Raw genomic sequence first — 13,378 nt, 5'->3', positions numbered from 1 at the left:
TGGCTTCATGCCTTTAGGGAGCTCAGGGGGCAGCTGATGAGTAGAAGGAAAAGGCCAGACTGCGAGCTTCAGGCCCGGGTTTTAGTTGCAACCTGGTCTCCAACACATCGCGAGGCCTCAGGCGAGTCCTGTCCCCTCTGGCCCAGATCGGAAACCTGTGGGTGTAGCAGAATTTCTCAGGGAGTGTGTCCAACATGCCGATTCCTGGGCTCCGCCCCAGACCCAGGACCACAGAATATGCACGTTAACAGTCTCCCTGAGGGGTTCTGAAGCACAGCTAGGTTGGGGACCCAGTGGGCTTTAGAGCTCATGATTTTATAAATGTGTTTATAATTAAATGAACATATAGGGAAATGCTTGGAACATAGGCTGGCAGATAGACCCACGTCAACAAAAAATAAGTGAGAAAATATATTTACATAAGTAATTCTATGTACTGCTCATACACCATCCTTGAACATGCACACACGTTTATAGTTTTCCTAGCAGCTTCACATCCGTCAGAGAAAGAAGTAGAGCAGGGATTGTGATGCTATTTTAAAGACTAGAAAACTGAGGCAGAGAAAGGTCAGGGGGCCTGGCCAGAATCTCACAGAACACAGGTCTTTGGCTCCCAGCCAGAGTCCTTGGGCCAGCTTCGTTAGATGCGCCACCTCGGGGCCTTGTCACAGCCCAGCCCACAGTGTGCACTGTGTACACAGCAAACACAGTCCTTCCACTCCAGGTGCACTGACTTTTCCAGTCACTTGGGGTTCGCTGACAATGGGACAACCTCAGCCGGTTAATTTCCTTCCAGCTGAAATACCCTTCTCACTGGGTAGGGCAGGGGCTTCCCAAAGCCCTTATGCTCCATGCTACCGTTTGATCTGGAATGGTGTTTCTGTTCCACCCAACCTGAGTCCAGATCCCATCTGCGCAGATCACTACCTTGTATATGCTAAGCCTCAGTTTCCTCCTCTGCGAAGGGGTCTCCTAATTCCTATCCTTCGGGGTGATTGTGAGGATAAGGTCTTTTGTGCAAAGTACCCAGCATCTCGCCTAGTACACACGCTTCTGCAATGCTGGAGCGCCACTAACTTGCAGGCTAAAGTATGAGCTCCTGGAAGGCAGGAACCCACAAAGCGGTCATCAGGGCACCCACACCTACCACGTGTCATAGGCTCGATTAATACGCACCCGAATGGGTGAGAAATGAGATATCGTCTCGAACTTCTTCCTGATCGCAGCTCATCATTGTCTTTCATGACCCATTTCCCAGCATGGGGGCTGGATGCACAGAGCAGAGATGCTCGGGGCCAGAGGGATGGGTCACGGGTCCTGGGAAGACACTGATGAAGGCCGCTGGGGAGGGCCGTGTTCTGGGAGACCTGAGTGCAATCCTGTTGACTCAGAGGCATAAATAATGCACTAGCACATTCTCTGCTCGCCATCCTGTCATGCTAAGAATAGCACCAGCTACCCTTTCAGGGATTTCTCAGGGAAGAGAGAGGAGGACACCAAGATGGGGACAAGCAGGAAAAGGCATCGCTAGACTGTGGCCCATCAGGCGTCCTTTCTTCAGGCCCACCTTTCCAAACCCATCAAACTGATGACCCTGGAGGTCTGAGCTGAAAGGGCTCCTGGGGGCACCTGGTCAGGAGAGGCCTGAGGAGACGGGGCACCACCCACCCTCGCCCACTGGGGCTGTTTCTTTTCCTCCTCCCTTCTGATGCCCATCCCAATAAAGCCCGTGCCCCTAGCCCATACCCCACGATCCCCACCCCCAGTCATGTGATGAACAGAGTGGGCGGTTCCCCTCTTAATGTGTTTTCATCTGTAAGACTTTGGAGAGAGAAGAAGATTCTATAAGCTTTTGATTAAAAAAATTTTTTTAAGTTGAAAAATGACTGACTTAGCGCTTCTCATACTTTAATGTACATATAGTAGTTACTCAGGGTTGTTGTTAAATTGCAGATTCTGATTCAGGAGGTCTGGGGTGCGGCCTCAGAGTCTGCATTTCTAAGAAGCTTCTGGGTGACGCTGACATTGCATACATGATTGCCATACCATGAGTACAGAAAAACTAGAGTATTTCCCTATAAACTAGATGGAGAAACCGAGGCCCAGAAAGGAAAAGGGATGTGCCCGAAAGCACACAGCAGAGCTAGGCTCAGAACACAGGCCTCCTGAATCCTCCTGGAGCTTGGTCCTAGAGGGGCTCTGGGGTTGAATGGAGGTGGCTGGAGTGGGACAGGGGACAGACAGCAGTTTCAGGCAGCAGGAGTCGTCCGGGGGGCGGGCCTTCATTCAGCCAAAAGCTGAACCTCCTGGGGTCCACAGGCTCCCACAAGCCATAAGAGGAAATAAGAATCCACCGGAACAGAGGCGCTCAGCTGAAGTGACTGCAGCCCCTTGCTCAAAATCATGCCCTCATCAGTTTGCATTTGAGGCCCGAGGGGCTGGTACCCTCCTGGAAGGCAGGATGAAACAGGGGGCTATTAAAATGCAAACAAGATCCAGACAGAGGAAGATGAGGTCTGAGCACTCTGCATTCAGTCATACTGAGAAGTGGCTGGGGGAGTGCGCGGGGGGGCCCACTGCACTATCAGCATGGGCATCGGAAGGAAAGCAGAAAAGAAAGGAGGCAAGATCAGCCTCTAAGACCAACACTAGGAACAGCTCCTCCTTCCTAGGCTTGGCCTCAAACCCCTTTGCAGGCTCCAGGCCCTGCATGACTAGCCCCACTGCCCCTCCATGCCAGGCTGCAGCTCCCCTCGTGGTGTTTGCCCTCCCTACACGCCAGCCACGCTGGCCTTCCTTCAAGTGCTCAGACAGGAACCAAGCACTTCGCACCTCAGGGCCTTTGCACTGGCTGCTGCTTTTGCCTAGAACCCTTTCCTCCCATACCCCTCAGTTGTCCCTTTCTGGCCATACTTCTCCTTCTTCAGGGATGTTTACAGGTCTCAGGGAGGGTGCGCCTATCCTGGGAGGTCACATTCCTCTGCCACGGCACCCTCTATCTCTCCTCCAAACTCTCATGAGATTTGTAATTCCATCGTCATTTGTTTTAGTGTCAGTCTGCCCTGCCCCATGGTAAGGAGGTCCCGCCAGGCAGGGACCTTGGCTATCATTTCTCTGCTATGTTCCTGCCCACGTGCCTAGGCCACAGCTGGGCTCAATAAACATTTCCTGACCGAATGAGGGAATAAATGAATAAAACCAGTGCTGACATCTACCTGCATGTTTCCCAGTGACCTCGCTCACCCTGGAGAAGCTGTAAAGGACCAGGACTTGCAAGATTATGTGGGTCTAACCCTCTGCTCTGCTACGCTCCAGCTGAGTGGCCTTCACAGGTCATATCACCTCTCTGAATGGGGAGCGCTGTTTGTCAGGTCTAAATGAGAGGTAGAATCTGGGAAAGGCTCTGAAAGCTAGAAAGAGCTTTAACTGGTAGCTCTACTCATCCATGTTTGAGGCCCAGAGAGGGAAAGGGCCTCATTCAAGGCCACACAGCCAGTGTGTGGTGACGCCAGACCCCCCGTGGCACAGCTTAAAGCCAACAGGCCCACCCAGACTCAGTGAGGGCACCATCTGGCTGGAGGCGGGGCAGGGGTGGAGGAGGAGAAGAGAGGAGGTGGCTGGGAGCATCCAGCCTCAGGCCCAGAGCCAGGGGTGGGGTGGGCGGGGCCCCCAGCAGGAGCCCTGAGTGGGGCCTGGCAGCTGGGCATAGGGGAGCCAACTGGCTCAAGCTGGGTGGTGGCAGGCCTGTTCCGCATGCGCGTGACGGTCTATTTTTTAATCAGCGCCCTCCCCATCCCCCAACTTCATGTGCCCTCCTAAAGGGTACATATTAGGAACCACGTCCTGGCTGAGACCAGGGGCCACCTTGGAGATTGGTGGGAGGGTCCCCAAGTCCCATATCGTCACGAAACCCACAAGTCCTAAGCAGCCCAGAAGGCAGTACAGGAGACTCAGGGAGGCTGTGTGGGCTTGGGCCTGTCCCTGGACTCTCTGACCTCAGTTTACCCCGTCCGTACAGTGAAGAGAGTCATGCCAGACTCCATGACAGTTTATTACAGCTCAGGCTCTTGGGATCCACTCAAGCTTCACGACACTAATGACGCTCACTTGTCAGGCCCTGGCAGAGCCTCCTTTGCCCACAGCATTCCCAGGGCACACATGATCCTCCCTGACCTACTCCCAGGGGATGAGGGGAGAAGATAAGAGGCTGAGCTGGCTCAAGGGTCAACCTCAGAACCCCAGGCCCCAGACCCAGTGAGGCTCCCCCTTCCAGCACCTGAGGGGCAGAGATGATGAGGATCAAAGGGCAAAGAGGTGTGTTATTAAGCACGTGGCTTGGCCCCTCTGAGCCTCTGGCACTCCACCTAAGGCAGGAGAGAGCATGTTGTGCAGGAGTTAAGCACATGGGCTTAGAGGCCAGACTGCTTAGGTTTGAACCTGGCCAGTTACCACTGTGTGACCTTGGGAAGCTCACTTAACCTCTCTGTGCCTCAGTTTCCCATCTGTAAAATGTTGATGATAACAGGACTTACTTCATAGAGTTGGTGACATGTAAAGAACGTAAAACACCCTGGCACATAGTAAGTTACCATAAATGTGAACTATTTTTCAAGAACTTTGGCTTTTACCTATCGAACACTCTTTGTCTCCAAAAGATTTTATTCCAGAGGACGACATGCAGGAGTCTCACGTCAGCCCACTCTCCTGCCCCTTCCTGACCCACCCTGCTAACCACCCTTCCTGCCAGCCCAGTGGCTTTCGCGTCTGTCGAGCTCTTTCACATTCACGATCCCCTTATATCCTTCTTAGTCCATTTCATAGTAGCTCAGAACCAAAGCCTGAGCCCCAGAGGAAGCAAATGATTTGTCCAAGACCACCAGCTTGTTGGCTAAGGCTGGAGGTTCAAGTATCCATTCCTGAAGCTCGATCCAGGCCCTTTTCCACCATACTGTGCCCATCCTCCCACTATCAAACCTGTTCCTGGCTAAACGTCAAAAAGTAACATACACTGAGATATGAGTCTTCAGCGAGTGTCCCTCTTCTCCAGGGCTTGCTATTTTAACAGAGATCAAAACATTATAATACTATTTAATAGGTAATAGTTATTTTTATCATCTCATTTAATTTTCAGAACAACAATACAAGGTAGGGTCTGTTATTGTTTCTATTTTATAGATGAGGAAACAAAAGCCTAGAGAGGTTATATAACACACTCAAGATCTCCCAGCAAGCTGGGGAGAGAATCCAGGGGTCCAACCACAGGATCTGTGTATTAGACACGCAGGAAACAGCTAGCACAGGAGTAGACCGAATTTTGCGTCACCTGCAGCAGCCCTGGGAGGCTGGACAGAGAAGGGTAGGGTAGGGTAGGGTCAACACAGCACTATACTATACTGCCTCACTGAGTGGAAAAGATGAAGCTAGGATGATGGAATTTCAGGCAGCGGCCAGTTGGTAAAGATTTCATTTCGGAGAGAGAGGGCTTTTGTGAGCCTCTGGAATTACAGGGCCTGGAGGCTGTCCCCACATTGACTTCTCCTCTGGCCACACTGGGTAGCAATTGAGCCACAGTGTCCAGGGACAGTTCACAAAGGACTCTGAGCGTACACACACACACACACACACACACACACGCCTGGTAGAGCCCAGCTGCCCCTGTGACCCGATCACAGGCCTGGGTTCCTTTGGGTGGACAGCCTGAAGCCCTGAGGAATGAAGGCATTTTCATAACCTACAGCCAATGCCCACCCCACTCCCTTCCCCCAGCTCTTAGTTTAGACCTTTCACCAGCCTCTGAAACACCCTTTCTCCCAACCAAATCCCTCCCATTCTTCTAGACCCAAGTTCTGGACATGCCAACTCCACAAAGGCAGCCATGACCACACCTTCAAATAACATTCAGGGTGTTGATCCAACGCCACCTCCAGAGAGAGGCCTTCCCTAACCACCAAGACAAAGAACCCCTCTAAGTGCTCTTCATCTTAGCAATGTGGCTTTTTGTTTGTTTTTCAGGCTACTTTTATCTATCTGAAACTATCTTGCTGATTTCTTTGCTTCCCTTTCTCTTGTCTATTTCCCCAATTAAAGAGCAATCTTGAGGGCAGGGACCAGCCTATCTTGTTCACTATTGTAACCCCACTGCCTAAGGATCCACGCACCCCATTGCTAGACAGGGACACTGAGGTCCATAGAGGGCAAGGGATTCACCCAAGGTCATACAGCAAGCAAGTGGCAGAGGTCGGTCTAGCACATGCAACTCTGCACTACGGCCCAGAGCACTTGGCCTGTCCCCATCCCCATCCCACTTGACCCTCTGTTGGCCTATCTTGTCCCTGCCTTCACACTACAGTGGGGCCAGAGCCTGCCAGTCCTTGACAACAGCGTCCCTCCACTGCCCCAGGGGCCTTTGGTGCCCCATTCTGGGCAGCCCAGCCTGCTTCCCCCTCTGTCCCTCCCTTCCTGGCATCAGCATCTCCGATGAGCTCATGTCTGGAGGCCTGGGAGCTGCCCTGAAGGAAAAGGTGCCTCCCAGGCCGGGCCCCTAGGTCTGGAGGTGTGTTCAGCCTTGTGGGATAGCAGCCCTGGCGGGTGGAGAAAGTGTGATGACCCCTGCCCATCCCAGCGCCCAGGGCTGTGCAGTGGGCTCGGGGAGACACGTGTCATCCAGGGAGATAGAGCACGACTAGGGGTAGAGAGGAGATGGAGAAAAGGTTCCTCCTGTGCTTCTCCCATCTCTCCAGGTGCTCCTCTGCCACACTGGCCCCTCCTGCTTGTCAAGGAGCTGCTCTGTCCCAAGGAAAGGGGGCTCCGCTGCCTTCTCCTCACAGAACCACCCTGAGCAAATCTCTTCCCCTCCCCGGCCTCAGTCTCCCCAACTCTAAAATGGGGAGATTAGATAAAGTGCTGACTGCAGAGGCTAGGGATCAGTTGGGAACCAGGCCCCGAATGCCACAGGATTTTTTTCTTTTCGCTTTATTATTTTTTTTTTTACCTTAGAGGAAAGGCAACAGATAACAAGGGAGGAAAGGAGTTAAAAGGCCTTATTTTAATAATGTAAATGCTGATTCCAACCACAGTTTAATTTAGGTACTAGTCTGGGGGCGGGGAGTGGGGGGAGCCGTTTCAAGGCCTGCAAAGTGGCGATGGGGAGCCAAGGTAGCATAGCAGCAAACAGTTTGCTTTTGGGAAGTTCTCTGAATATCAAACCAGAATGATCCTAGTCCGTTCCCCTCGTTGTACAGATAGGAGAGAGAGGAAGAGGCACCAACCCAAGATCCCACAGGGAGACGGAGGCAGGTGTTCCCCCACCTCCCAAGCAAACAAAGTATTTTCACCTCCCTTGAGGTCCCATTCCACTGCCTGAGATAACACAGCAAAGCACTGGGAGGAGGACATCAGTTTGTTTGTGGTGCTGTCCCCCAACACAGGGTGGGGGCCAGGCCCGGGGGTGGTGACAGTCAGGCTGGCACCAGCAAGGCTCCCAGCCCCCTACCCCAGCATACCCTGGTCCCTCTGAGCAGCATCCTATCTCATCCTAATCGTGCAACATGACAGGGCTGGGACAACCTCCGACTGCTACTACAGCCACTACCAGTGCTGCTGTCTCCAACGCAGTTAGCCCCTCAGGGGCCACCCGCCCACCCTCTCACTGGGAGCCAGAGAGGGCAGGAGGCTTGCCCCAAGATCACAGAGCAAGGTGGTTTACTCCAGTGCCACCTGCCACTCAGCGTAGGACGGGGACTGGGGCGCGTGCTGCTTCCCCACTGGCTCTTGTCCCTGTGAACAACCCAGGCATGGAACATGGGAGGTCCTGTCCCCATCCAGAGTTAGCCTATAACTTGGGGTGGAGGTGGGGAGGAGGGAGACCTTTTCTCCCGAGTTCTCAGAAAGGTCCTGTCCGGGCTCTGGATGGAACCCCCTGATTCCACGGTGTAGTGGTTAGATAGGAGCCCCGCCCTTCACCTCTAGGGCCTCCGCGCTCACCTTGGCAGACTGGGCAAACTGAGAATGCGGTGTAGAGTCCTTAGGACAGGTCCCCCTCTCCCCCACAGGCACTCAGGAAAGGCCTCGATTTCCCCAGGTGGGGCTCGCGCCGGTGATCCCCGCGGTCTGCGGGTTCCGCGTCCTGCGTGCCTCGCCCGCACAGCCGGACCCGGGCGCCCCGCCCGCGGTAAGGGGTGAGGGCCCGGGCCCAGCACACGCCGTTCCCGCTGCCCCACAGGCGCCCATGTTGGTCAACCCCCGGCAGAACCCAACCCGCCACTTCCCGGAGTCAAGCCGTTTCCCCCTTCCCCAGAGCGGGCCGGGGGGCGCAGACCTCCGGCTGTCGCCCGCCCGCCAGCCCGCGGCTGACCCGGCCGCGATCTGCTTGCGGGCTGGGGCTCGAGGGCTGGAGCTCCCACGCAGCCCGGCTTCGGGGCGCGCTGCTGAGCTGCCGCGGAGCTTCGAGATTTCCCCAGGTCCCCGCCTCCACCCCACCGTACAGGTGGGGAAACTGAGGCCCAGAGTGTAGCAGCGACTCAGCCAAGGTCACCCTGCGTGTGGGGACTGGAGCCCAGACGTGCCACCTCCACATGGGCGGCGCCTAGACCGGCACAGGTGGGAAGGGGCGAGGCTCGCTCGGCACCGGCACCCCTGCCCGGCCGGCGCCCCTCACTCACCTCCAGCCTCCGCGCGCGGTCCCCGAGCTCACGGGCGCCACCACCTCCGCGCACCTGGCCACGTCCGTCAGCGCGCCCCGCCCCGATCGAGACCCCCGCCGACCCCCCCCCCCCCGCGCCTGGCGCCCCCTCCTAACCTCCGCCACAGCCCACTCCACCGCCTAGCAGGCTGCTCCGGGACCGGGAGCCGGGAGGGCTGGGCGGGCTGGCGAGCCACGCTCCTGCCGCTCGCTCCCCGGGGCCCTAGCGCCGCCCTTCCCGCCCGCCCCGCCCAGCCCTCGGAGGTGCGACTCCCTCCTCCACGGGCTAGGCCTCCCATGTCCCCTCCGGTCCCCTCTCTCTGCCTCTTTCCTCTCTCTCCCTGGCCTCACTCTCTGCTGCCTGATTGTCTGTCTCTCTGTTTCCTCCTCAATTTTTGTGTCTCTCGATGGGTCCCTGAATCCTTCTGCTTGCTATTTCACTGAGTTTCTTCATGTCTCTCCCATCTATTTCATGCCCCCCTCTTTTCTCTATCCTTCCCACTAACCCCATTTTAAGTCTGTCTTTGTGAGTCCCCATAACTAACACCACCTCCCATCTCCCCAGCCCATTTCCTTTCAGACCCAGATGCAGTACCCTCTTAGACCCGTCCTCTCCCTTCTCAGCCCCAGTAACTAGAATAACTGTCTAGGACTTAGGCAGGTAGGACTGCCTAAGTAGGCCTTGGCAAATAGAGGTTGAGGAAGGTTGTCACCTCCCAGGCAGTCTGGGGCCATCCACTGTCTTAACGAGTGGGCCAGCAACAACAAGGGCAGTGACGTTCAGAGCCCCATGGCAAGGGTCATTGTGCATCAGAATCTAGTGGGGATGCTGTGAAGAGTCAAGATTTCCACAATCACGTGCCCCCTCCCAGTGGTGGAGGGGCTAGCAATGGGCTTGGAAACTGGGCTGATAAGAAGCACCTTTCACGCCCCCAACAAAGCACGTGGAAAAAACGCTGTCCTGGGTTTTCACCGAAGTTTCCCTGGGTTCCAAGTACCCCACCCCTTTAACCAGGGTGGTTCCACTTTTGTGTCCTTTATATCAAGGTTCTGTGTTTAGATTTCTGCTAGAGGAAGTTAGAAATGTGCTGATGTAAGCCCACTCACCCAAGGTTCTGTGAAATGCAGAGGTGTAAGTGGCCTGGTTTTGAGACGTCCCCTGTCCCCAGTGGGTGGGCTTAGAGTGCATGGGGTCAGGTGACAGAAGGGACAAACCCTCCCTGGCTGCTGACCTTCTGCTTGGCTTCATGGCTCCAGAGAATCCCTCTGACCCGGTGGCTGCCCCAGGTGACAGTGGGGGGGTGGAGGTGGACACTGAAGGGGTCCTGGGGATTGGCATCAGGCAGGGTATTGCCTGCTCTGTGAGTGCACGTGCTATAGCCCAGCCTGTGAGAAACCAGGAAACAAACTGTGTGGGAGAGAGAAAGAGAGAGAGAGAGGGAGGGAGGCTAGGATTACTGTGTGGGTGGGTATGAAAGTGAAAGAGATGGGGGAAAGGAAGGACAGAAAGTGGTTCGGTCTGTATGTGGGTATGTGACAGTGGGTGTGCAGAGTGGATATGCCTGTAGGAGAGAGTGTGTGCATGCAAGAGAGATTGCACAGTGTAGGTGTGTGAGCAAAAGAAAATGGAGAAAGGAACATGCTTTTAACCTGTACCTAAGGGAGGGAATATGTGTGCTTGTATGTTTTCAGGTGGGACTGCTATGTATGCAAATCTGACACATGTGTCCACATGTGAAAGTTAAGCATGCATGGATGGGGGGCATCTGTGGGAGGGTGTGTGCCAATGTCTACCCCATGCACGGGTGTGTTGGTGTCTGAGAGCATGCATGTGTGTGCATGTGTGTGCAGTTGTGAATATATACACATGAGCATTTGCATAAGAACATGGTGTGTAGATGTCATTGTGCATACACGTGTGTTTGTAGGGAGTGTGAGCGAGTATGCGTGGGTACACGTGTGAGGGCTATGAGAACCTGTGAGCCCTGCTCCTACACCATCACCCCTATTAGAGTCACCGTGGTCGGGGGGTGGGGGGAGGGAGAGTGGGCCGCACCTTGCCTTTCTGTCTGCCCTCTTTTCCACGGGCCTGAGGAGCAGGGGCCTTGTCCTTGGCCCAGGGATCAGCTCTCATCATGGGTGCTGACTCCTCTGCCTCAGCAAGATAGACATGGCCAGGGGCCGGGCTCCTCTGACAACCCAGATCCACACCCCCATCTCCACCCCAAAGGCTTGGAGCAGTGTCCAGTAGAGTTGGAAAGGTCTCCACATTCTCCAGATAACCTGGACCTCCAGAACAATGGCCTGGAGAGGAGGGAAGGTGGGAATCCCAAAGCCAGGGGTAGAGGAGGGGCTGGATTGGCAGTGGGTCCCAGGTCTCCCTGAGTGTCTCCAAGGAGGAAGGGGTATGGCTTGTCCACCATCCCTCAGAGTCTGAACAACCTTTCCCCAGCCCCAGGTGGGTGGAAGAACACAGCCTGCTGCCTTGTCTCCATGGAGACAAGGCAGCACAGAGGGTGGTTGAAAGCATGGGCCAGACCTCCCAGGGTTCACATCTCAGCTCCTCCACCCGCTGGCCTGATACTTTGACAAGTCACCTAAACTTGTTATGCCTTAGTTTCCTCATCTGTCAAACAGATAAGAAAATGATGAACTTCAGAGGGTTGTTTAGAGGATGAAAAGAAAGAACCCATGCAAAGCATTTAACACAGGGCCTGGCAGCTGAATTGAGGGGCAGAAACTCTGGGTTCCAGCTATAGCTTTGCCACCAGCTTACTGTGTGACCTTGGACAATTCACTTGCCATCTATGGACTTAGGAATCTCCACAAGATTATCTATAGAATAATCTCAATAAGCCCTGCCAGTTACGACCAGCTGAGACTTTGTGGGAAGTACAGCGTGGGTCTCTCTTGGTGAGCTATGGACTAACCAGCGCTGATGAGGAGCCCTATGGGACACTTTCCTTCCCACGTATCTTCTCTCAAGTTGGCAGCAGCTGATGGCAGGAAACTTGAGCTGCAGGCTGCTGCCCACCTCATCTCTTTGCATCCCCTGACCCTCCAGCCTGCCAAGGACCCCCTTCTGTTCTGCTCAGCTTGTACTCAGGCCTGAGCAAAATGTCACTGAAACCCACCCACCCCAAGTGGTGGACACCCAAGGCAGAAGATGCCGTGACCCATAGTTAAAACTGTCAGGGAGCATTCAAGAGAGGCAGGTATAATTGCGGAAGGATGGGTGTAACTGTCTGAAGATGCTTATAATCCTTTGGCAGTAACGGGAGGAAGTTTTAAAAGGACGCCCTAATCCGCTAATAACCTGGCAGCCACAGGCCCCTTCCCTCCAGATCTCCGCATAGAGAGAAGGGACTCTGGCCACTCCCTTTCTCAAGGGAGCAGAAAGGCCAGTGTAGGCTCTGACCCAAGACCACCCGGGTTTCTACTCTCTCCCAAGACCCAGCTTCCTTCCTGCCTCCACTTCTGAGAAGTCTCCCCTGCCCACTCCATCCTCCTGAGGTTACTCCTACCTCTTCTGTCCCTAGAAATGTTCAGAACAGAACTAGATAACCATCTGGCTAGTTGTTAAAGAGAGGCATGAACCGGACTGTGAGCAAGAAGAACAAGACCATAGTCTCAGCTCCAGCGCTGACTGTGACCTTGGGCAAGGGACGTAAGTCTCTGAGCCTCAGTTGCCTCACCTGTACAATGGGGAGAATAGTAGCTGCCTTGAAAGATCAGCAAGAATGAGATACCATGAAATGGGCCAGCTCTGTGTGAGAAGCCAACAGGAGTCGGTACTGGTAGTTTCTCCATGTATGGTCTCTTCCCCTCAAGGGTGTCAGCAGACAACTCTCGCCCGTGTAGATCCAGAGCACAGTGGTAGCCAAGAGCAAAGCCCCACATTCAAAACACTGTGATTGAATCATGGCTTTGCAGCTTGCTAGCCATGAGTCTTGGGCAAGTCACTTATATTCTCTGAGCCTCAGTCTTCTCTTCTGTATAATGGAGATAGTAACAGTATGTCCCTTATGGGGATTGTTATGTGATTAAATGAAGTGATCTGTGCAAAGCTGTTAGCACAGTGGACTTGGCACATGAGGGCTCAACAAATAATAGCTCTTGTATTGCTGCGCTGACGATGATCATTGTAGTTGTTATCAACATCCCTTACATGCTTATCTAGATTACCCTGCAACCTCCTGATAGCTCTATGAGGTAGATAGGGCTCCTATTTCTATTTTATTTTCACAGATGAAGAAACTGGGAAGGGATTTTGGGGCCTTGGCTAGTTGCATCAGGTCCAGAACCAGCACCCATGTCTCCTGACCCCCAGCCATGGTCTGTGAGAGGGAAGGGAGCAGGTCCTGAGGCTTCCAGCTCTAGGGGACCTGGATTTGTGTCGACTCTGGTGTGGAGGCCTGTCTCCAAGTTCAAGGCTGCTGGATCCCCCTGGGATCCTCCTCCTACCTACCCCAAATGCATTGAAGGCCCCTCCTTGTTCCTGCCTGGTTCCCTGTGTGACCCAAGCCTGGGGGCCACGGGCATGGGGAATGGTGCCTGTGGGGTGTGGTCAGAGCCTGGAGAGAATTATTTCGGAAAAGGGAGTGGGTGGGAGGCTGGTGAGACGCCAGGCTGGGTGTCGGCGACGCCTGCACAGATATGAAGTGCTCCTTCAGTTTCCTGACGCACAAGCCCTCCCAG

At 54.4% G+C, this 13,378-nt stretch overlaps 1 protein-coding gene across 2 annotated transcripts in view; it reads right to left on the bottom strand.

The window, feature by feature from the left end:
• The window catches only part of SYNPO (synaptopodin), a 30,415-nt gene extending 21,543 nt beyond the window's left edge, over positions 1–8,872 (bottom strand). The window contains exon 1 of one of the 2 annotated variants that reach the window (XR_014296447.1): positions 8,661–8,772. The gene's annotated coding sequence lies outside the window, so the exon portion shown is untranslated. Of the gene's footprint in view, positions 1–8,660; positions 8,773–8,797 lie in introns of those variants that run through there. The other variant, XM_082649841.1, reaches the window with a different exon arrangement.
• Between the last annotated feature and the right edge of the window lie 4,506 nt (positions 8,873–13,378).

Source organism: Grampus griseus, assembly GCF_964374135.1.
Source record: "Grampus griseus genome assembly, chromosome: 3".
In the NCBI taxonomy this organism is placed as follows: Eukaryota; Metazoa; Chordata; class Mammalia; order Artiodactyla; family Delphinidae; genus Grampus; species Grampus griseus.
This window is presented reverse-complemented; position numbering and strand designations above follow the sequence as displayed.